Source organism: Balaenoptera physalus (genome assembly GCF_965194825.1).
Source record: "Balaenoptera physalus genome assembly, chromosome: 2".
Classification (NCBI taxonomy): Eukaryota; Metazoa; Chordata; class Mammalia; order Artiodactyla; family Balaenopteridae; genus Balaenoptera; species Balaenoptera physalus.
The window spans coordinates 81,229,966-81,255,339 of record NC_138883.1 but is presented as its reverse complement, the minus strand read 5'-3'; the positions used below and the strand labels follow the sequence as shown (position 1 = coordinate 81,255,339).

The 25,374-nt window shown below is 35.8% G+C and overlaps 1 long non-coding RNA gene across 3 annotated transcripts in view; it reads left to right on the top strand.

Annotated features, from left to right (window-relative positions):
• LOC309651089 overlaps positions 1–25,374 on the top strand; it is an 808,972-nt gene that overhangs the window by 746,294 nt on the left and 37,304 nt on the right. For 2 of the 3 annotated variants that reach the window (XR_014257917.1, XR_014257918.1), the window contains one exon: positions 17,552–19,416. The exons of the other annotated variant lie outside the window; for it this stretch is intronic. This is a non-coding gene — a long non-coding RNA (uncharacterized lncRNA). Of the gene's footprint in view, positions 1–17,551; positions 19,417–25,374 lie in introns of those variants that run through there. 3 annotated transcript variants of the gene reach the window in all.

The following is a 25,374-nucleotide window of genomic DNA, read 5'->3' as shown; positions in this document are numbered from 1 at the left end:
ATTATAATTAACATTATATATTTTATATATATATATATATATATATATATATATATATCTTATACCCAGAGACCATCCCTTTTCTTCCCTTGAAACCAAAATTATAAACTCAATTTCTGTGAAGCCTTATGAGCTCATATAAACTGGGTCTTTTTCCAAAAACTTTTAAAAAATTTTCAAATGTATAAAGTGAATGAAATTGATTTTCTCAAACATCAAATTCTGAACTTCAGTGTGCATTTTAAAACTTATTATTGAATGTGTACAGAGCTAAAGGTAGGGGTAGACTGTCTTTTCCCATTACAATGATAATCTAAACTTGACGATCGACAATATCTTAACCTTTTATTCACCAAGGTAAATGCTCCCAACTCTTCAGATCTTTCATTATTACCTCAAACGATCTCTTTCCCAAGTCTTTTTTTTTTTCACTTTTCTAAAACATTTTGAATTGTTTCTCATATTGAAATATCTGACGACTAATAGTTTCTTTGGCAATATTAGTCACCCATGGATTATGTGCTTCCATTTTTAAGGAAGGTTAATTATAGTCAAGTGATTTCCCCAATATGAGCTTATTTTAGGAACAGGAAATCAGTCACCAGTTGTGGCTCCAAATAATTGGGCACAAGGCTCTGGATCAACCTTCTGGACTACAGTGAGCTATGAATGAGTGAGTTGTGATACAACATAAAAGCCAATTAAAATTGTATAAGTACAAACATGACAGTAGTCCTGGTCCTGGCTCTGCTTCTGGTGAGCTGTGGGATCTTTGACAAACCATTTAACTCAATGGACTGCAGCTGTCTCAGAGCTCTGATAAGACTCAGATAAAGTTGCTGCAAATATACTCAAAAGGATGCCCAGCTTTCTCAAGGCTGAAAGCCTGGTTTGTTGGTGCCTTATACACACACGCACACACACGCACACATTTTCTCTCTCTCTCTCAACACCCTAATGTCATTCAACTCAGTTTAATTGCCACCTACTCCATCAACCCATCCCTGATCCCACATTCCCCACATGCCTATTACTGCATTTCGGGGGTATGACCTGCTTCACTTTTAGGATACCTGTTATCTTCCATCTACATTTCTGCCTTTGGGGATATTGTGAGTCACTGTGCAAAAATCCCTATGCTTTGGAGGCAGAAAACTTAGTTTCTTCAACCTAGACCAAAGATCCAAAGTCTCTGGACCTATTTCCTCATCTGTTATAATGAAAGCAATATTAACCTACCCTGTACTGTCTATTCTGAGGGTTAAATGAGATTCTCTGTGATCTTAGTACAGTGTCCAGCTCATAGTAGCATTATCCGTAAATGTTAGCAGTTTGCATTGTGGTATAGTTACTTTCACATATCTCTGTTTCGCACACTCCCTTGTAAGTTCCTCAAGGATAAAGATTGTGTCTACTTAGTTTTTTGCAGATAGTAAGGTCTTAAAAATAGTTCAGGAAAGGATGCTGGAAAAAATAAGAAAGGAAAAAGGCATTATAATTAGAAGTAGATAAGAAACGTTAAGTAGCATTTCAAGTAAAATGTGTTCACTTAACCCAGAAACGTATCATGTTGTATGATGAGCTTCTCTTCACAGAGAATCCCACCCAGCGTAAGATTCCAGAAGAAGGACATATGTTTAGAAGTAATTTTAAATAAATGAGTTGTGTTTATTAGGAAGGGTAGGAGTAGTTTCTTCTGGTTTTGCTACATTTTATTTATCAAACCATATCCAGTAAATAATTTGGTATCAAACAGAATAAAATCCCAACTGTTAGCCTGAATGTGTCACTCTTCAGCAGTTGGTACCACCATTGTTGGAGCTCCTTGAGCCAAGAGAATCGAGAATAAAATGAAAGGGCAGGTAGGGGAGCACAAGTACAGAGATTTAGAGGAGATGACAGGTGACAGGTCTGGGTGAATTTGAAGGATAAAAAGATTAAATCTACCTGGATGGCAATGAAATAATCCTTGTTTCAGTTTCACCTAAAAAACTGGTATCTAATTCTGCATTCACAACAGCATTTGCCTGGCTGACCAACTACAGTTATGCCTACTAGTAGAGCAGGAAGAATGGAGTAAATGGGATTTCAATAGAAAAACACTAGCATTTGATTCCTTTCCAGAGTTGCTAGATACCATGATATGGATGAGAAATTTCCAAGTGCTCTGAGATAGAGAATTATTTGAAATGGCAAAAGCTACAATCTCAAATGTATAAAGGTAGATATGGTCTGCTTGGCCCCCTCGCCCAAATAGATTCAATTTCCAAGTGTAGTTTACATCCAAGAACACAAAGAATCATTGCCACATAAAATAAATGTGGAGAAAGATCCAGACTGCTAAATAGTAATGGATACATTCAATAAGACAAGGGAAAACAGAAAACAAGTTAGAACACAGTCCTGTCAAAGTGGTCTAAATTGGCATATCGCAACTTTGTAGTTATCCGATTTATCCCCATTTTTAATTTGATCACAAAAATAAATGTTTTCTATTCTAAGTAATAGTCTTACAGTATTTAGTTTTCAGATTTCCCCTAAAAGAAACTGTTTTTCCTATTATTCAGTATTATAAATGGGCCTTTCTCAGTGTGTCTGAAAGAAACTCTGTAGCCTGCCCTTATCCAGTATTGCAGAACTTTATATTTATGACCTAAATCTTGACAGGTGCCAAATAGTGAAGCCCTCTCTAAAAAGTTCAGCCTTCTAAAACAATAGATTCCAATAGGTTATAGGATCTCAGGTGCCATTGATTGAAACTGCTGTTTGTCACACAATCTAGCTTTACTCAGCTTATTTATGCACGCTGCACTGATTGTAGAACAAAATTATAATGAAATATATTTGCATTTATAACCTAAGGCTACTGCAGGTAGCCTAAAATTTCTGGAGCATATCCAATTCAGTATAATTTTATTCTTTTTAACAAATTAAATGTCAATTTGTATACCTTTGCAAAACTTTTCATATAATAAATTTACAATTCAGAAAGAAAATTACCTGCAAGGATAAGAGTTCCTGTTTTTGATTTAGAAAAAAGCTATAACGATGCCTAAAACGTATTTTAAATCCAAATCTCTTTCTGCTTGAGCTGCAGTCCCAAGAGGAATGTCCAGAAGACAACAGCCCATTGAGACCACTACCAATCCCAGTCAGGCACAGTCAGGGGCTAGCATGCAATTGTTCATGTCAATGACCATTTACTAACTGTTCCCTGCATGTTATTACATGCTGTGCTTAATTCTAAGCACCTCAGAATGACTTAAAGCCTTCCTGATTAGTCCTTCAGGCTTCAAGAGGACGATTTTGTTTGTGTCAGATTCTCCATTTCCTGGACTTAGAGCTTCACTGGCTTCCCCTAAATATTCCTTAAATATTGGCAATATTCCTTGAATAAAAGTGCCCTAAGGAATCCAAAAAGATGCAACTCTTTGTCAGGCTCCCCTGGATAACACTAGAAGCAAACCAAGGAAAACTTTCAGTTTAGGGGACTTTTCTTTAATGACTTAATGGATGGTTTTCTCCTCCTCATTTTGTTTCACTTTCTGGAACTCCTGAAGAGGTTAAATTTCTTATCTTTTCAGTCATATTGTTTTTCTCTTTGTACTTTGTGTCTATTTTCTTGGAGATTTCCTCGTCTTCTAATTTTTTTTCTACTTCTGTTTTACTTTTTTTCTCCCTTTTCATTAACTTTTTTGTCTCTGATGTTCCTTTTTATAGCAACCTGTTCTTATTTACTTTAAGAATGAAGTGTTTTACTTTGTAAGGATACTAATGGTTGTATTTTGAAATTTTCTTAATCCAGCCTCATTCTTTTTCCCTGAGGTTGCATTTTATAGTTTGTTTGAGTTTCCAGCTTTTACATTGAAGGCTTTTCTCAAATGTTTGGTGATCCTTGATTTCCCACTCATAGCAAAGCATGGTTCTCTATAAATTGATTGAAAATCTGAGCTCCAGAACACGGTTTAGAAAAGGGAAACAAGAGTTTCACTGTATGGTGAGCTGGCTGAGATGCTTTACCAGGTAACCCTGAGGTCATTACCTTTAGTTCCTCTAAGCTATTGAGAGTCCCATAGAAGAATACTACAGGTCCCAGACTAGAGGGTACAATACAGGCTGCCAGGATTCTGGAAACCAAGTAGAATCAAGGGTAAGAAGTGGAAATGTTTCATTCAGGTGGAAATATTCATTTATGGTTTTTTCAGTCAGTGCCTCCAGACTCGACTTGAAACAGACTTCCATACCATCTTGCTTTTAACCTACCTTCACCTCTACTTTTGGAGATACATATGGTCACAAATTCATGAGCCTTTTTGAGTTTCTGTGGTGTAAATCAGGTTGTCAGTTTTCCTGGCTGCTGGCTTAGGATCAGCTTTCTAAGCTCTGCTCTTACCGCTAGCACATCTGCTTTCCAAGTTCAGAACTGTGAGGCTGTTGTCCCTCGCCTGTTCTTTGGCCTTGTGACCTTAAGCCTATGGATCTCAATGGAGCAGTTATGCTTCCAGGATTATATTGGAAATTGGAAGTAATGTTTTTGTTCGTTTGTTTGTTTTTGGTTATCACAATGATTGGGGGATACTTCTGGCATTTGATAAAAAGGACACAACTTCATTTCAGTCATTCTATAAATATTTTGCTTATGGAATTATATCACAGTCCACTCCCAGACTAAGAATTCTGAGATTAGATGCATTACTAAGATATTGACTCTGATTTCTGCAAAAATGCCCTATATGAAAATTGTTTTATATTTATAAAGGAAATTTTGCTTTCTTATTTTGCTTTGTTCTCAATACACAGAAAATTTTTCCTTTTCCACTGTCTGTTTATCCACTCAGAAATGCAAATTAGTTATGTTGATTTTATTAACAGTACTTTGAAAAATTAAGCAAGCTGAGTCTGCAGAAGTACTAGCTGTTGTTTTTGTTTCATTTCACATTTTTAATTGCATCATCCATGAGAATGCATAATTAGGCCTTGAATCTAATTTATGATAAATACAATTAATTCAAATATTTAAAAATAATTAATGACAGCCTCAAAACGAGCAAGATTAATGAGACCAACAATACAGTTCAACAAATTTCAATTTATTGTCCTATTTGTCTTGACCAACTCAAAAACATGAGTCTTTACTAACATATTCAAGAACTGAGAAAGAGAAGAAAAAAGGGAGAAAGTAACATTTAAAAAAAAATAACAATAGTACAGATGAACCTATTTGCAAAGCAGAAATAGAGACACAGAGGTAGAGAGCAAATGTATGGACACCAAGGGGGGAAAAGAGGGGTGGGATAAATTGGGAGATTGGGTTTGACATATACACACTACTATGCATAAAATAGATAACTAATGAGAACCTACTGTATAGTACAGGGAAAGAAAAAGAAGAAGGTACAATCTGTTTGTAGGACATATATTAAGTTAACCTTACAAATGCATTCCAATATACAGTAGGTGCAGACAAATACTGTTTGATCCCACTTATATGAGGTACCTAGAATAGTCAAATTCAAAAAGTACATTGGTAGATACCAGGGGCCAGGGGTGGGGGTGGGGGGAATGGGGAGTTAGTGTTTAAAAGGGACAGAGTTTCAGTTTAGGAAGGTGAAAAATTCAGGAGATGGATGATAGTGAGAGTTGCACAACAATGTGAATGTACTTAGTGCCACTGAACCGTACAGTTAAATATGGTTGAAATAATATGTTTTATATTATGTGACTTGTACCACAATAAAAAACATTAAAAAAAATAACAAAATACTGAGAGTTCAATGGCTGTTCCTTGAAGGGACTCAATGTACTGTTAAAGAATCATTCCCTTACTATGCCTTCCTCACAAAGTTTAAAAGCCACAAAATGGAGAAATGAGGAGTTCTGCTGCAAATAAAAATTCTCTCTCAATGCCTAGAAGTTAATATTTTCACCACACATATATTTATGTTAATGTACTTCTTATTTCCTCTGATTTGCATTGTCCTGCATTATTTTACATCAGTGGAAGGCTTCCAGAAAAGGATTAAAATAATGTCACATTTAATGCTTCATCTTCAAAACTTCACATGAGAATTAGAGACACTTTCAAAGCTAATTAGCCCATTATTTTTCTGCAAAGGAAGGATAAATGTACACTGGTCATAGTACACTGATGGTCTGCCAGATAATCTTGTTTAATAATGTATACAATATTCTGTAGGCCTACTGTAGTTAAAAATAATATTAATATTTCTTATATAACTTAGAAGAAATTGCTAATATTTTAGAGAAAGTAGTTTTTCCAAGTACATCGCCATCAGTGGACTAACAAATTTAAACTGTTCAAAGCAATCCCACTTATTAAAGAGTTAACATATAGCATATCTACCATGGCCACTTTCTGAAAGTCAATTACTTATTATAATAATTCTATTTCTTGAATTATTTGCCTAGGATCTACCTACCTTACTGGAGTTATTGGTAACTATCTTTATTTGTTTTTAAGGTTAAGATAATGTGTATATAAGTAATATTGCCATTTCATTCCCAATGACAAAATTTATATTATATTTTGAAATATAATTTCAATGCTCAGACTTTTGCCAGTAAAAAGTACTAGTGTGCCCAGAGTTTATTTTTTCTATGCCTATAATTACCCTTTCGGTAATTTCCCAGATGCTTCCAGCTTGACACAGTTAGTTGAATACGAGGTAGTAAAAGTCTCCTCATTCCCACCATCCCAAACTATTCATACAATATATGTTATAGAATATCATGGACCTCTTTTCCCAAAAGGGGCTTCAGAGAAGCTCGGGGAATAGAACCAGGGGAATTTGCATACCAAATACTCTATCTCTGAATAAAAAGGAAAATATATCAGGTATGTCCCAAACACAAAACATTATATTAATACTTTAAAGACATCTATATCTTTGGGAGTGTATTAAAAATGAAGGTTTTGAAAGAGCATCACTCCTACCCTAACAATAATTTTCAAAAGCTATATAAAACTTAAAATAATCACTTTTCTTGCATCCATTCGAGAGCTAACACTACAAAGCAACCAAGCAGACTGAAATCTAAGGAAAGACAGGTCCGTCCAAACAGAAAGAAAGTGAGCCCAGGCTCAATTGTAGCAGAATATGTGGGGAAGAAGTGCTGAGCCCCATGTAAGTGAATAAGATCTCAGCTAAAATGTTTAACAAACTTCTAGGGCTCAGTGTGAGCTAGCATGAGAGCATAAAATCCCTGAGAGCTGCAGACTCAAGGGGGGTCTACCTGTAGGTTCTTTTCCACTGACATCCACTGGGCACTGAAGAGAAAGCATGTGGGCAGGGCAGGAGACCAGAGAAATCCTCTCTCAGTAGTACAGAGCTGGGGAGGGGAGAAACCACTGCTATGGAAAAAATTCCAAAGCCCTACCAGATTCTTCTCCCATATGGAATAAGATTCTTAACCCAATGGGCAAAGGGCAGAAAATGTATAACTCCCAGGGACACGAACACCTGCCGAGTCTGAAGAAAGGGTAAAATAACAGTTCCTCCCTGTATTCTTAGGGAAGGGAAAAAAACTGTCTTGGGCCCAGACCGTTAGTGGTCTCCTGCTGCTGGAGGAGGGGCTGGAAACCCTCTCACATACAAGACCCACCAAGGCAAAATTCAGTTGCCACATGGAGCAGAGGCAGGATCACTGAGACCCAAGGACAGGTGGCGTACGTAAAACTGAGGCTGGGCTAGAGTACAGAGAATTACCCGTGCCCCCACCTCTAAGTTAGGAAGCACTGAGTAAAGAACAACCGCAGCTTTCCATTTTCAGAGAGGCAAGAGCATGGAGACAAAACCCCCTCTTAAGCACAGGCACAAGAAGGGCAAAGGCAGAAGATGGAGAAAGAACATTGTAAAAACCCTCCAGCAAGTCAGTCCATACCATACACTCAAGGCCATACTAGAGGGATTTGCAGTTGGTTCTGCACAGAACATAATCACAACAACAACAACCAAAGGCAAACACAGCTTAACTAATGAGTATATGGATGAAAATTCCAACACTAATGACCTAGCAGAAGAGGCTTGCCCATTTTTAGGCATAAATACTATTTACCTTGATCTTTACTGTTCTACATATAATGTCAGCATTCAGAAGAAAACAAAAAAATCTCTTGTCAAGAAACTAAGGAATCAGTATAACCAGACCCAGAGATGTGCATGATACTGAATGTATTAGATAAGGAATTAAAAATAAGTACCCTTAACATGCTAATGGCTCAAGTTAAAAGATAGACAAATGTATTAAGAGATGGGGAATATCAGCCAGTAGATGGAAAAGTCTAATGGAAATACTAGAAATAAAAATCATGGTAAAAGGATGAAGAATGTCTTTGACAGTCTCATTAAGCACAGTCAGCACAACTAAGGAACGAATCAGTGAACTTGAAGATAGGACAACAGAAATTTAATAAAGCAAAGCACAAAGACAAAAAGGAATAAAATCAATGACAGAACAGAAAAGACCGTCCAAGAGCTACCAAACAGTCTAAAATGTGTATAACCATAATCCTAGAGGAGAAGAAAGACAGAATTAGTCAGAAAGTATTGAACACACAGTGGCCAAGAATTTTCCCCAAAATGATGAAATACATGAAATAAAAAATCTGAAAAACTCAGAAGACACCAAGAATAATAATAATAATAATAATAATAATAATTTTAAGATCTAATCACAGTATATTCAAACTGCTGAAAACGAGAGATAAAGAGAAAATCTTGAAGGGGCAACCAGAGAAAAAAGACACATTATATTTAAAGTGATATAGATGAGAATTACAGCAGACTTCTTGTTTAAAAGCCAGAAGAAAAATAATATAATACCATTAAAGCAGTGAAAGGACAAAAGTCAGGCAAGAATGCCACACACACTGAAAATAAAGACTTTTTTTCAGACAAACAAAAGCTGAGGGAATTAATTTCCCCAAAACTTGCATTATAAGAAATATTAAAGGAAATTCTTCAAACAAAAGAATGTGGTACCAGACAAACTGAGTTCTACACAAAGAAAGGAACATCTCTGGAAATTGTTAAAATGAAGTTAAAAGTCTTTTTTTCTAAGTTTTAGTCATCCTAAAATATAATTTACTGTCTAAAGTAAATAATGACAATATGGTGTCATATAGCATATATAAAATTAATATTTTTGGAAAAATAGCACATAAAATGGGAGAGAGGAATTTGGTGTATCCAGTTGTAAGTTTCTTATACTACACAGGAAGTACTATAATGTTATTTGAAGGTAGACTGTTATTAATTAAAGATGCATATTTTAAACACACTAAGAAATTAAAAGAGGTATAAATAAAATACAATTGACCTTTAAACAAAAATAATAACACTGTATTGTGAAGTTTATAACCTGTCATACATGTAAAATGTGTGGTAAGTCAAGGAAGGGAAGAAATGGAAGTACAATGTTATAAAGCTCATCTACTCTATATAGTACAGTACCACTTGAAGGTAGACTGTGGTAAGTTAAAGCTGTATGTTATAAACTAAAGCAGCCACTAAAATAACAGAACAAAGATTTCTCTAGTTTTCTTTTTTTAATTTAATTAATTAATTAATGTATTTATTTTTGGCTGAAATATAGGGTTTTTAAAATTTTTATTTTATATTGGACTATAGTTGATTTACAATGTTGTGTTAGTTTCAGGTGTTCAGCAAAGTGATTTGGTTATACATATACATATATCTATTCTTTTTCAAATTCTTTTCCCATTTAGGTTATTACAGAATATTGAGCAGAGTTCCCTGTGCTATACAATAGGTCCTTGTTGGCTATCTATTTTAAATATAGTAGTGTCTCTAGTTTTAAAAAGCAAATCAGTGGTTGCTTGGGGATGCCAGTGGGTAAGTAGGGGGGCCATGGAGTGCAAGTAATGAAGCATGAAGTAATAGAGTGATGGATATATTCACTATTTTGATTGTGGTGGTAGTTTCATGTGCATACATATTTCAAAACTTACCAACTGTACCCTTAAATATGTGCAGTTACTTACATCAATTATACCTCAATAAAACTGTTTTTAAAAAACTCTAGCAAGCAGTCAATTTTTAAAAAGTGAACAAAAGATTTGAACAGACACTTCCCCAATGAAAATATATAAATGGTCAAATAAAAGATGCCCATGAAAAGATGCTCAACATCATTAGTCACTGGAGAAATGCAAGTTAAAACTACATGGAGATGCCACTTCACACCTTTAAGGTGTCTGACAATACCAAATGTTGATGAAGATGCAGAACACCTGGAACTCTGAGATATTTTGGCTGGAAATGCAAAATAATGCCACCATTTTGGAGAACAGTTTGGCAGTTTCTCATAAAGTTAAACGTGCTTATCATAAGACCCAGAAATCCTGTTTCTAAGGTATTTACCCAAGAGAAATGGAAACTTGTGTTCATACAAAAACCTATACATGAATGTTTCCAGAAACAACCTAAATGTCCTTCAACTAGTGAATAGATAAACTGTGAAACACTCACACAATGGAACAATACTTCGGTTTAGAAGGGAATAAATAGATACACACAACAACACAAGTGAATCTCAAAAATATTTCACTGAGCAAAAGAAACACAATGGAACATTTATTATTATTCCATTTATAGAAAATTCTAGAACAGGCAAAGCTAGTGTAGTCAGAAAGTAGACTGAAGGTTGCCTGGCTCTGGGAAGAGAATGGCTGGGAAGCAACACAAGAGTCCTTTTTGGAGTGATAGAGTTGTTCTGTATCTTGATTGTGGTTGTGATTATATGAGTGTAGAAATTTGTCAAAATTTATCAGCCTATATATATAAAGTGGGTGCATTTTATTTTATGTAAATGTCTGTATTTCAAATTAAAAAGAAAACTTAAGGCCTTGGAGAAATTCAATATGGGGGGAAAAATCATCCCAGTTTCTATTTTCTACAAAAAAAAAAAACCCCGAATTTACTTTATTAACTGGAATTTTAAAGATGGATTCTCACACAAATTCAAATATTCAGCAAGAAAATAAATCTTACCTCTTCACAGTGCAATCTCCTTTTTAAGGTCTGATAGAAGTACAGATGCATGCTATAAACGTTTTAAATTGCATTTACAAAGACTTACCACCTAAAGCAAAAGCTGTTTTCCTGGGCTCTGCATTCCACTTAATGGAAGTATCTGTTTATTTTAATCCTCTTAACCTTCCAAGGGTGAAATGCTTCGTAACTTCAAAATAAAAAATGCCCCCAGAAGGCTTCATCTGTTAAGAATTGGTATAATGTTAGCTTTCAAAAGCAGGATTCAAATTAATCTGGACATTGACAACTATGTCAAATAGCAAATAAAACATGCATAGAAAAGAGACTGGAAAAACACACAGCAAAATGTTAACTAAGCTGTGGAAATATGGGCTACTACATTCTCTTCTACTTATTGGTATTTTACAGTTTCTATAGTGATAATGTATTACTTTGTGATAAAAGTGAGTAAAAATTATTTCTAATTAATTAAGCACAAATGAAAAGATAAATACAATTCTCATTGCCCTGCACACCTCTTTATCTGAAAGTTTTATGCATCTGACCCTGACAATTTTTTAAGATGAGCAGAACATATATGCTTTAGCTAACTTTAAAATTTTGTTTTCATAAAGCAGACTAATGTGATCTGAATATCTTTTTTTCCCCTTCATTTTGAAAGAGGTGCTTTTCTGCCTAGAGTTTCTATTTTCGGGCAAAAAAATACTTGTGACTTGAGCAGCTGAAAAAACACATACTGAAAATTCATGTATTAGCAATAGAAAGTTAAGCACATGCAGGGAGCATATCCTACGTGCATCTGGCCTTAGATCCTCTTCCCCAAGGACACTGACCTCTGAATAGTGTTGACAGGGCAGGTCATTCATCTGTCCCAGGATGGCCCTACTACCAGCATTTCCCTTCACTTCATAAAAGAGTAGGGTGGCCAGCTCCACCCTCTTAACCTTGTAAGATGCTTCCAAGTTACTCATCATCACAACTGAACTTAGGAGAGATTCTCCTTAATTTTGTATCCAAATGTCTACACATTTCTTATACTATCTACAAACCCCAAAGTATTCTGCTTTGTAAGGCGAGGGCCTGGTATTCCAGTGCTCAATTAAGAGGTGACTAACATACATCTTGTGATACTATTTAAAACCTCCAGTCCCTAATGTGCACTCAGACTATTACACTGGAAAATTACAAACCAGTAGCAAACTTACTGGGGATGGTGGGAGGGTGAATAACACAAGCAAACAACCAAAAGGGAAGAGCATAGTTTCAGCACTTTTCTTTATGAAGCCAACTTATGGCCTGGATTTTTATGAATATAGAAGAAGACATTGCAAGCTCAGGTAGAGGTCCATTTGATTGCTTCAAAGCAATTCCAGGCCTTCAAGGGAACCCCATGTCCTTGACACATTAATATATTTTTTTAATATTTATTTATTTTTGGCTGTGTCAGGTCTTAGTTGCGGCATGCAGTATCTTTCATTGCGGTGCGCGGGCTTCTCTCTAGTTGTGGCACACGAGCTCCAGAGCACATGGGTTCTGTAGTTGCAGCACGCGGGCTCTCTAGTTGTGGTGCAAGGGCTTAGTTGCCCCACAGCATGTGGGGTACTAGTTCCCCCGCAGCATGTGGGGTACTAGTTCCCCGACCAGGGATCGAACCCGCATCCCCTGCATTGGAAGACGGATTCTTAACCCCTGGACCACCAGGGAAGTCCCGGAACATTAATATTGCTATGGGATTCCAAAGCAAACCCTGGAGCATGCCACTGTTCATTGTGTCTTCATTATTTTCTTGGTCCTCTCTGACTTTTTTTGTCTTAATAAAGTTCTTATCTCCCTCTTCATCCCCGTTTTTTACAGGGATATTCTTGGCTCCTTGGTGGTTGCTTCTGTAAATGACCAAAATAAGAATTGGAGATAATTTATGTAAAAATTCAATGAAAGGTTATTATTGTTGTTGTTGTTTCATTAGTAGCATAATCTACCTGTATTCTTCCCTCTCCAGTCCTGCAAAACTATTTTCCATCATATCAAATTTGAAATCTTCTTTTTATGTATTCTAGACCTTTGCTATTCTGAGTGCATCTACAGACCAGTAGCATTAGTGTCACTTGGGAGCTTATCAGAAATGTAGTATCTCAGGCCCAAATCAAGCCTGCTGAATCACAGTCTACCTTTTAACAAGATGATTCATAGGCACACTCTGCTAGAAAGGCCCTGTGCTAGAGCACTCATAGTTGGCACCATTTTGCTTGTTCCAGATCTCCTCTCATCCTCACATATGCCTTCTGATACCAGCAAGCTAATCTTGGTAGTCTCTACCATTTTGTACTTTTCCCATGAGCTGTATGACATTGTTTAATAAAATAAGTATTCTTGATCCTTTTCTATGACTGTCCAGATTCTACTAGTTATTCAAGGCCCATCTTTAAGTCAACTTTTTCTTTGAATGAAGACTTCAAAAGATGGGAAAACTGGACAGCTACATGTAAAAGAATGAAATTAGACCATTCTCTAACACCATACACAAAAACAAATTCAAAATGGATTAAGGACCTAAATGTAAGACTGGATACTATAAAACTCCTAGAAGAAAACAGGCAGAACACTCTTTGACATAAATCATCTCAATATTTTTTGGATCAGTCTCCTAAAGCAAAGGAAGTAAAAGCAAAAATAAACAAATGGGAACTAATTAAACATAAAAGCTTTTCACAGCAAAGGAAACCATTGACAAAATGAAAAGACAACCTACTGAATGGGAGAAAATATTTGCAAATGATTTGACCAACGATGGATTAATATACAACTCAACATCCAAAAACAAACAATCCAATTAAAAAATGGGCAGAAGACCTGAATAGACATTTCTCCAAAGAGGACACGTAGATGGCCAACAGGCACATGAAAAGATGCTCAACATTGCTAATCTTCAGGGAAATGCAAATCAAAACCACAATGAGCTATCACCTCACACTTGTAAGAATGGCTATCATCAAAAAGAACAAAAATAACGAGTGTTGGCAAGGATGTGGAGAAAAAGGGACCCTTGTACATTGTTGGTGGGATTGTAAATTGGTGCAGCCACTGTGGAAAACACTATGGAGGTTTCTCAAAAAACTAAAAATAGAACTACCATCTGTCCCAGCAATCCCACTCCTAGGTATATATGCAAAAAAGGACAAAAGCACTAATTTGAAAAGATGCATGCACCCCAATAGCGGCATTATGTACAGTTGCCGAGATATGGAAGCAACCTAAGTGTCCATCAACAGATGAATGGATAAAGAAGATGTGGTGTATATATACTATGGAATACTACTCAACAATAAAAAAGAATGAAATATTGCCATTTGCAGCAACATGGATGGACTTAGAGGGTATTATGCTAAATGAAGTAAGTCAGACAGAAGGACAAATACTGTATGATATCACTTATATGTGGAATCTAAAAAATACAACAAACAAGGTAATATAACAAAAAAGAAACAGACTCACAGATACAGATAAACTAGTCCAAATGTGCATGAGCCCTTTAAGAGCTATTTCTTAGATCCTTATAGGCTTCTAGGTTTCAAACCTCTTTGAAAACATGAAGTTTTCAAAGCTAGATGTTTTGGGGTTCATCTCTCAGGTGCAGGTTTCAAAAGTTGGGAGTGCCCTTTGTGGGATTCAAACCCTTCACTAATCAGGGAGAAGCTCCGGGTTTTGAATTTCATCCTGACTATGGGTCACCGTGCCCAGGGGGTGGGGTTTGTGGTGAGATTCTGTGCCTGCCTCTCCTACTTGCTTTGATGTGGGCTTTCTCTCCTTTGCCTCGTGCCAGGTTTTAGTTTTTTTTTCAGATGAAGTTGTTCTGTATGTAGCTGGAGATTCAGTGTGTTCTTGGAAGGAGGTGAATTCAGGATCCTCTTATGTTGCTATCCTGAACTGGAAACTTGACCATAGGGATGTACAGACACAGTGGAACTACAGTATTTAAATTATTTATGTTGAACAAAGTATCTAATTTTATGTTAATTCAATAAGTATTTATTGAGTATTACCACAAATGAGGCAAATTTCTAGAAATGTGGTATAGAGCAGTGTACAAACATAATGAAATACCTGCCCCTGTGGATCTTATATTCTAACTCCACATTTAATAGAAATACAGTTCTAGAACAGTTGTTCACACTCAATTGTTAGTATCACCAGAGACCTATTACTATTGAATATTTTTCTTAGACTGTAAGATTTAAAAGTAAAATAGAAGGCATTATAATTTATTTATATATTATCTTAGTTTTATGCCTAGTATAATTTTTATGTGAAAAAAAAATCATCTTCAATTTTTAGTTGGTACAGAATGAAATAAAATTCCTTAAGCAGAAGACATGTAAACTGACTTTATCCCTCAAAATATGTTTGTTTGTTTTGTTTCATTTGAATTCCTTCAAGCTATGTGTAAGTGTGAGTACTAGTGTGCACACTCACCTCCCAGACACTCCCAATTAATAGACCCCACTATTCCTTTTTTGTAGATATTTTTTCAAAGTATAACATGTATTAGAGTGCACAAATCTTAAGTCTACAGCTCAAAGAATTTTTACAAAGTAAACCTGTCCATGTAATCATCATCTAGATCAAGATGTAGAATATATGGAGTTAGAGTCTGTCATACAGAGTGAAGTAAGTCAGAAAGAGAAAAACAAATACAGTATGCTAACACATATATATGGAACCTAAGGAAAAAAAAAAAAGGCCATGAAGAACGTAGTGGCAAGACAGGAATAAAGACACAGACCTACTAGAGAATGGACTTGAGGATATGGGGAGGGGGAGGGATGAGATGTGACAGGGTGAGAGAGTGTCATGGACATATATACACTACCAAATGTAAAATAGATAGCTAGTGGGAAGCAGCCGCATAGCACAGGGAGATCAGCTCAGTGCTTTGTGACCACCTAGAGGGGTGGGATGGGGAGGGTGGGAGGGAGGGAGATGCAAGAGGGAAGAGACATGGGAACATATGTATATGTATAACTGATTAACTTTGTTATAAAGCAGAAACTAACACACCATTGTAAAACAATTATACTTCAATAAAGATGTTTAAAAAAAAAAAAAAAAGATGTAGAATATTACAAGCACCCTGAACATTTTTATGCTCCCTCTCAGTGCTTACTGCACCTAAAGGTAACCAGTAATCTTTCTTTCCCCAAAATCAATTTGCCTATTGTTGCAATTTATAGAACATAAAATGCAGTATATATTCTTTTGCATCTGGCTTCTCTTGCTCAAAATTACACCTGTGAGATCCATCTATGTTGATATGCTTGACAGTGGTTTCTTCTTTTTCAATGCTTTATAGTATTTTTGAAGAAATATATGACAATTTATATATCCAGTCTGCTCTTGATGAATATTTTCATTGTTTCCAATTTGGAGATATTACAAATAATGCTTTTAATAATTCTTATTAATGTCTTTGGTAACACATTTATATTTATTTCTATTGGGTATATTTCCAGGAATAGAATTGCTGTGTAATAGAATTATACATATATTCATGTAGATACTACCAAGTTGTTTTTGAAAGGATTATTCCAATTTAGTCTACAATCACTATCATATGTTAGAGTTGTCCCACATCCTTGTCAACACTTAATATTGTTAAGGCTTTTTTCTTTCATTTTAGCCATTCTGGTGGCCGTGTAGTGATGTATTTTTTTAGTTTTAATTTGCATTTAAGTTGCATTTTGAGCAACTTGTTACATGCTTATTGGCTGCTTTGGATGTCCTCCATACACATTTCTAATTGGGTTGTTTTTCTTTTTCTCATTGATTCACAGAATTTTTTTTCTAGATATGTGTCCTTTGTCTATGTGTTAGCTTTCATGAGGTTATGTCAATAAACAATCTCAGATCTCATTGGCTTAGAATAACAAATATATATTTTATGCTTACTTCACATGTTGGTTGCAGATCTGTTGCAACTCTTCTGGACTCTACTAGACTAAGTAGAACTCAGCTTTTCTTGGCTGGGCTTGGCCTCACATGTCTTCTCATTATAGAACATAAGCTATAGATGGATCCACTATCTGACATATCCTGTTCTTATGGTTGAAAGTCAGAGCAAGAGATGGGGCAAGCAGAACCTAGCAATGCCTCTAAAAGCATCTATTCAGTCAGGATAAATGTCAGGTCCATTTACATACCCTTAGCTAAAACAAGTCACAAAATCAAGGCCAAACTCACTGGGTCAGGGAAGTACACTCTCCCTAGAGATTATGGAGGGGAGGATTAAGTAGAGGAGGATTAAGCAGGCAGAGGGAAGGAGGGGAGGACTGAGGAGGCAGAGGAGAGCAGGGATAAAATAACAGTAAATAAATAATACAATGTACCACAGTTAGAAACATAGTACAAAAACCTTCTCCCACTCTGTGTTAATAATGTCTTATAATTAATAGAAATTCTTAATAATAATGAAGTATAAGTTAATAATCTTTTTATTTATGATTTGTACTTTTTGCGTTCAGTTAAGAAATCATTACCTCTTACAAGGATATGACAATATTCTTCTATGTCAAGAACTGGCACTTTTTCTGTAAAGAACCAAATAGTAAATATTATTGCTTTGTAAGCCCTACACTTTGTGTCATAACCATTCAGCTCTGTTATTGTAGCACAAAAACAGTCAGAGGCAATACATAAATGAATGGGTGTGACTGTATTCCAATAAAAGTTTATTTACAAAAATATGTGGCAGGATGAATTTGTCCTCTAGACCATATTTTGCTGACCTGTGTTCTGTGTTATCCTCTACAAGCTTTATTTTTTAACCTTTCACAATTACATCCACAAGCAATCTGTCTGGAATTGATTTTCTGTGTTTGGTAGGAAATAAGGGAATTGTCATTTTTTTAGATATGTATATCCAATAGATCTATGATTGTTAATTAAAAAGACTGTCTTTCTCTACTGCATTACAGTAGTACCTTGGTCACAAATCAAGTGACCATATGTGTAGGTAAGTCCAACAATTTTTATATTCTTTTTCAAATTTTATTTGTTGACCATGGCCCTTTGCATTTCTATACAAATTTTAGCATCAGCCTTTTCATTTTCAAACACACACACACACACACACACACCTGCTAGGATTTTTATTGAGATTGCATTTTTTAAAATATACACACACATTGGAGAGGATTGATATCTTTTCATTACTAATTTTCCAACCCATAAGCATGATATATATCTCTATTTATATAGTTTTTTATTTCTCTCAGTAATGAATTTATACTTTTCTCTGTGGAAGGCATGCATGTTTACTAGAAAAGAGGAACATTTTCTAACTGTAAAATGATCAATTCAACTAGAATATCCCTAAATTTATATGCAACTAAGAATATAGCTTTAAAATATATAAAGCAAAATGTGCTAGAACCAAAAAGAGAAATGGAAGATCCATAATTACAGCTGGAGATTTTAACAGATTTCTCTATAAAGAAAAAGAAGAATTGAACAACAAGATTATCAAACATACACATACACTTATTAAACATGTACTGGATCATAAAGCAAGTATCAAAAAATTTCAAAGGATTGAAATCATATACACTGTATCTTCGTACCAGAGTGCAATAAATCTAGAAATTAATAACACAAATTTAACTGTGTCCACTTTGATATTAATAGAACTACACCAACTTTGTTTTGGTTAGTATTAATATGGTAAATCCCTTTTCACACTTTCACTTAACTTTTATGTTATGTTTCAGATATGCCTTTTGTAGTAAGCTATAGTTAATTTTTATTTGTTTGCTTAATCCAGTCTGGAAATTATAGTTTTTTTAAGCTTATGTAGCCTAATTGAAAGTATATAGTCCTGGGAATTCCCTAGCAGTCCAGTGATTAGGACTCCACACTTCCACTGCTGGGGGCCTGGGTTCGATACCTGGTTGGGGAACTAGGATCCCGCAAGCCATGCAGTCAAAAAAAATTAATTAATTTAATTTAAAAAATAGTTTAAAAAAAAGTATATATTCCATTTCTTTTTAAAGTAATTACTGATATATTTGGATTTAAATCACCAACCTATTTGTTTTCTGTTTATCTCATCCTTCTTTTCTTCCTTTCTTACTCTGTTTTGGATTATTTGAGTATTTTTATTATTCTGAATTAGCACTATTCATCCCCTGACCTTTTATTCTATTGTGGTTATATATTCTAATTCTACCTAAATTTTAAAGACTATTTTAAAGACATCATTATTGCTTTCAAAAGTCAATAAACATAGAGTTACTTGTTTATCTTTTCTGGCACTCTTCATTTCTTCTTGCATTTCCATTCATCTATCTATTATCCTTTTCCCTTTTCCCAGAAAGTTTCCTTTAGCATGTCTTTTAAGTATGGACTTTCTGATGATGAATTCTTTCCATTCTTGTTAGCCTGAATATATCTTTATTTTGCCTTAATTTTTGAAGAATATCTTCTCCTGATACAGAATTTGAGGCTGGTAGTTATTTTCTTTCAGTACTTTGACTATATCACCTTTCCTTATGGTCAGCTGCTGCTCTTTTGAAGGTTATAAGTCTTTGTGGAGAGGGGCCCACTTTTAAAACTATATTTTTGTCTCTAGTTCTCAGCATTTTTACTATCATATACCTAGGTATCACTTTTAAAAAAGTTTGCGATTTGTAGAACTGCTTGAATCTACAGCTAAATAGATCTAGCATTACTGGAAAATTTGAGCCAATATATTTTCAAATATCTTTCTCCATATTTTATCTTATCTCATTTTGAGACTCCAACTACATACACATTAGGGCTTTCTTCACTATCTCAAATGTCTCATTTTTTTCTATTATTTTATCCTTGTTGCATTTCATGCTTCAACCTGGGTATTTTCTACTCTTTGATTTTTGCTTTTCCTCCCTCTGATTCACTGTTAAACCGACCAATTGAGTTTCTAATTTCAGTTATTATATATTTTTTTAACAACAGCTCCTGTTTATTTTTTAATTTGTATTTTTATTTTTTTGAATTTTTATTTATTTATTTTATTTATGGCTGTGTTGGGTCTTCGTTTCTGTGCGAGGGTTTTCTCTAGCTGCGGCAAGTGGGGGCCACTCTTCATCGCGGTGCACAGGCCTCTCACTATCACGGCCTCTCTTGTTGCGGAGCACAGGCTCCAGACGTGCAGGCTCAGCAATTGTGGCTCATGGGCCTAGTCGCTCCGCGGCATGTGGGATCCTCCCAGACCAGGGCTCGAACCCGTGTCCCCTGCATTGGCAGGCAGATTCTCAACCACTGCGCCACCAGGGAAGCCCAGTTATTATATTTTTTCATTCTAGAATTTTCTGTTGATTCTTCTTTTTAAAAAATCCTGTTTTCTGGTAAATTATTCATCTTTTCATTTATTTTCTTGAATATTTTAATCGTAGTTACTTTAATGCCAATCTCATAATTACAATTTCTTGATATTCTATTGTTCTGGTTCTATTGTATGTTTTTATTTTTTATTTTTGCTCATTTGGCTCTATTTTCTAGGATACCTGCTGATTTTGATTGACTGCCAAACATTATATAGGAAAAGCTGTAAAGGATCTGGATGAGATTATCTTCTATGAAAAATTTAATTTTCATCTGGCAGATATATGTGACGATAACTTTGACCCACTCAAGGCTGTATATTTCTGTTTGCTCTTACTCCTAGGGCATAGACCTTCAGGAGGTCTCAAGTGAAGCTCTTGGAGTTTCATAGCCCCTCCTTCATAGCTGGCCCAGAACTCCAGATTATGTCTCTCCAGAATCCTGAGGCTACCAGATCTTTGCTTGGCTCTTTGGCTCTTAACAATCGTTCTTTACTTAGTTCCCTGGGTTTTTTTGTTTGTTTGTATTTGATTTGGCTTCATTCAAGTACAATTCAGGGTTACACATGTGTCGGGGAAATTCCCCCGACAGTTTGTTGAGTTTACTTCTTTGCAGTTCCCTTTTCTCCAGGATCTTGGCCCCTTAAGTCCTGGCTATCCTGGTAACCTTAAACTCTAACTTTTGTCTTCCCAGCCCACTGAAACCTCTGCAAGTTTAAAACTAATGCTTTCAGTTCAGCCTCTATGCACCATGCTTGGAATTAGCAGACTCTCTAACCGTAAACATAACTATAACTTTAACACTAACCCTAAGGAATAGAATAAGAGCAGGTGAGGTCTGGCTCATCTAAAGATGTTGCCCTATTTTCTGGATTCTTCGGTCGCTCTAATGCCTTCAAACGGTTGTTTTCTGGTTTTTTTTCTGGTTTTGTTTGTGTGTGTGTGTGTGTTTTAAATTTACCTTTTATATTTGTTCTGTAGGAGGACTAGTTTATCATGGATAAAAGCAAAATCCCTGCCATTCCCTTTTATTTCATGCCTGGCCAAATGTATGCATTTATGCACTATCCCTGTACCCTAAAGGCATGTAGATCAGTGAGCCCTGGTCTTTTTGAGCCTTACAATGAATGAATGGCCTAGTTGAAACTACGTATGTCTCCATAAGAAAGTGCCAAGCATTTTGCCCTTTGGACTCTTCAACATTCCTCAGTATAACTTTCACACCCAACAAAAAGTGTACCCTACAATCTGTCAAATTACCTTTTCTAACACTCTTTATTTTATTTTGTTTCTATTAATTCAAATGCCCTGGCTATTGTAATGAACCTTTGAGTCCAATTAAGAGATTTTTTTTTTTAATATCACAGTGTGAAACTCAGAGGAAAAACAAAACAAAAAAGGACATTGATTATTGCTTACACACAGAACTAAAAACTAAAATATCTGGGGTTTGTGTCACTTATCTGTCTTACTCCTTATATGTCTAGTCAAGATTTATCTTTATGCCTTTATCAGTCTGACCCAATTCCTCATCACTCTCCTGTTTCTCCCATGCTGCAATGGCAGGCTTTCTCCGTCCCTTGTCGACTTAATGTGTGTGAGGGCTGTAAAAAGAAGCTAAGTCGTTCTGGCACAGTAAAGAAGTGTGGAGGCTGTGCTGGACAGCCAGAGGACACAAGAGCTCTGCCGTGTTATACTGTTTGTCACTCTGATGTGAACAATGGCTCTGAGGTTATTAAACAGATTGTCCCGGGTTTTTCCTCTCATTATTTTAGCATTCTCTCCCCATGCCATTGTCCCAGGTTTCTTTCCATTGTAACCTCTTAATTATAACGCAGGCTTGGGGAGAAGGATGCACCCACTGGAAACCATGCAGTGGTTCAGTTGTTCAAAGCCACTTGGGTATTCGTTTGTTTATTTGGTCCTAGGTTTACAATTCAGCTGTGTTAACTCATGGAAACTGCTCTAAGACAGATTGAAATCAAAACAGACAGTTTCCATTTTTGCTCTGAAAATCAAATGGGAAGATTTGTTTTAAATGGGCACTTAATGGCTCGCCCCAACACGCTCGGAATGTGTGTTTACTTTTTAGAGATAGGATAATGTATTTTTCTACAAGTCCAAATGCTTCTGACAAAATAGGCAAAAAATACCTACTGTGTTGAATGGACTCTAGTAGATATCCACAGAGCAATGCCTTTTTGCTGACAAATATAAGTTTCTAGCTGGATGAATAAAGTTTCCTTGAATATTTATGATAAATGAAACTTCTTATATGGGAACTTCTGTCAAAAAAAAAAACTTCCTTGTTCTTTAAGCAGGTCACTCTACTCACTGGTATCAATATTTCAATATGTAAAAATAATTTCAATTTAAAATTCTATTGGGGCTTTAGTTTTAACTCTATAAACTGAGTGTGTTTCTAAGTGATGCTCAAACTCCTGGCATTTGTTCATTAAAGATTTACTGAGTAGCCATAATATGTCAGGCACTATCTGCTAGCCATAATATGCCAGGCACTGATGAAAAAGAAATGAATTAACACAAGGTCCTTGAGGTTTATCGGGGAAAATCCGTCTTTAAAAAAATACCTAACATCCCTTTAGTTTTTATTTCATTTTTGTAAAGAGTATCATAATTGAAGTTAATATATCTCACTATTCAAAAGGGTTGGAATAGGCAGTCATAATAATTACAGTACAAGGTTTAACTTTATCCTTTGATTGTGAACTATTTCCTCCTTATTGACAAACATATAAAAGTACTTACACATGTACATCACTTTTTAAAGTTTTCTCACCTGTATAATTTAATTTAGTCTTTACAATACCTTGTGAAGTAGGCAGAACGGATATTATTACCTGCATGTTATAGTTGAAAAAAATCTGAGGCTCCCAGGGGCAAGTGATTTGCCCAAATCACACAGTTAGATTGGATCCCAAATCCAATTCTCCACCCATTCTCCCAGGATGTTCCTCAAAATGCTCTACCCCCATTTATTCAAGCTTTCCAGATACTTTTAAGGAGAACACTTGAATGCTTTGGGAGTCAAAAAAAAATTTTAAGCGTTAGACTATTTTTGAGCAAAGTGATTATTTCTGATTATATTCCCAAATGAGAGAACTGGTAGCCTATGACTTTGCAAGGCACTGGATGTTTTATCTGAACCTGCTTGGAAATTCCTACGAATTATTGGTTGAATCTTACCTTAAAAAAGCATACCAGAAAGAAAAAAACTTTTGCAAGAGTATGTTTTACAAACAGATCTTTATTATTGAGATTAAAGCAATTTAAAACTGTGCAAAGTATTTTATAGAAGTTAAACAAAATGTATGGCACAGTTTCCAACCTCAACAGCTTAGAAATCGACACAGGCTTTGTCTGCATCTGGTCACAGTCATACATGGATTTCTCTCCTTGCTTTTGTCTGTGCAATCCCACCTGCTCCAGGGAGCTCTTCTGATCGAGTCTGAATGATGCAGCATATAGAATTTGCACCAGTCAGGTCTCAGATTCAATCCCCAGATGGCCCTGGAAACCTAGGGCCATCTAAGCAGATATCACTTTGTTTCCACAGTTTCTTTTTGACCATTCCATAAAGTTGTTGAAGTCTGTAGGCCATAGATACAAAGGTGGTTGGTGCAACTTAATTAAACATAGCAGTTTAAACATAGGTACCAAAATTATATTTGAACTATAAGCGTGTGTCTGGTTATTAGCAGTATAATTTTAAAAGTTTGAATGTTTATTTTTTGCCCTGCTCTTGAACCCTGGCTAAACTTAGATATACTCCAGTGGGCTGTTGGAATTAGGCTGCAGACCTTTGCCCACGTGGCCACTCCATAGAAGGAGGCGCCGTGGAAACAGGACTCACACCCAACCTGTGTGACTGCTGTTAATTTGTTTTGACCCTCTGAAGGGTGTGTTCTCCTTCCTCTGGACTGACAAAATACGATCCATCTTTCTGAGGGCCTGTGGGATGACAGCCCTCTTCCCCTTCTCCAAAATCTGCCTGTAATGATAGAAAAATGGTCACCCTCCTTCGCTCACGATCCCTTTTTTTCTTTTTGGAAGATACTTAAGTCCTCTCTATACCCTGTGCCTCTGTGTCTACCCATCTAGAGAAAGAGAGAGAGATACTGAGAAAGAGAAAGGAAATCAACTATAACTCTACTCTGGAACAAAAAATTAGATTTTAATCAGACTCATAGAAAGGGTAAACAAGAAAAAGACATTCCCTTTCCTCAAGGAGTATATTAATTTGGCAGTGCCTGAAACTCAGCTTCTTTAGAACACGATTCTAAGGAAACTAGTTTTACTGGAGGATTCTAGACTTTGACCAACAGGTGAAAAATTGAAGTTTTGAATGGTAATGAGCCTTTCCAGTATCATGGCTATCCTACTGCGGACAGTAGTAATGTATATACCTCTGAATAAAGTCCCTTTTTTCATCACGTAGCACTGTAAAACATCATCTAGTGTGAAAATCAGTATTCATCTAAGAGGTATGACCCACGTTCATTAGTAAGAATCCATAGTGGATGCTGTAATTTTGTTTTCCCTCAGTGATGCTCTTTGGCCTTCATGTTTGTTTGTTTGTTTTAAAGCTAGTTTTATAGGTTCCTTTCAGGAATCCTTCTTTAGTTCATGGGTCACATTTGGAGCCGCTCTTATAAACAGGGTTTCAGCTCCTAGGTGATTTCTCCTAATTTCTGTGGCCAGCCAAGCTCTTCACAGTTAAGCAGGAGCACCTGATGGCCACTTGTCACTCAGCTACTTCATCAAAATGCCAGGGGTATGGCTACCTCTTGATAAACACTAGGTTTGTTTCATTCCTTTTCCCTATCTCTTTCTCTCTGCATTAATTGTGCTTTCTATGCACTTTACAGATGTTTGTGTAACATTCTTTACTGTATTTTTTCCTAGTAAGTATTTAGATCAAATGCTTATATTTCCTAAACTGACACCCTTCGCCTATAAATAGG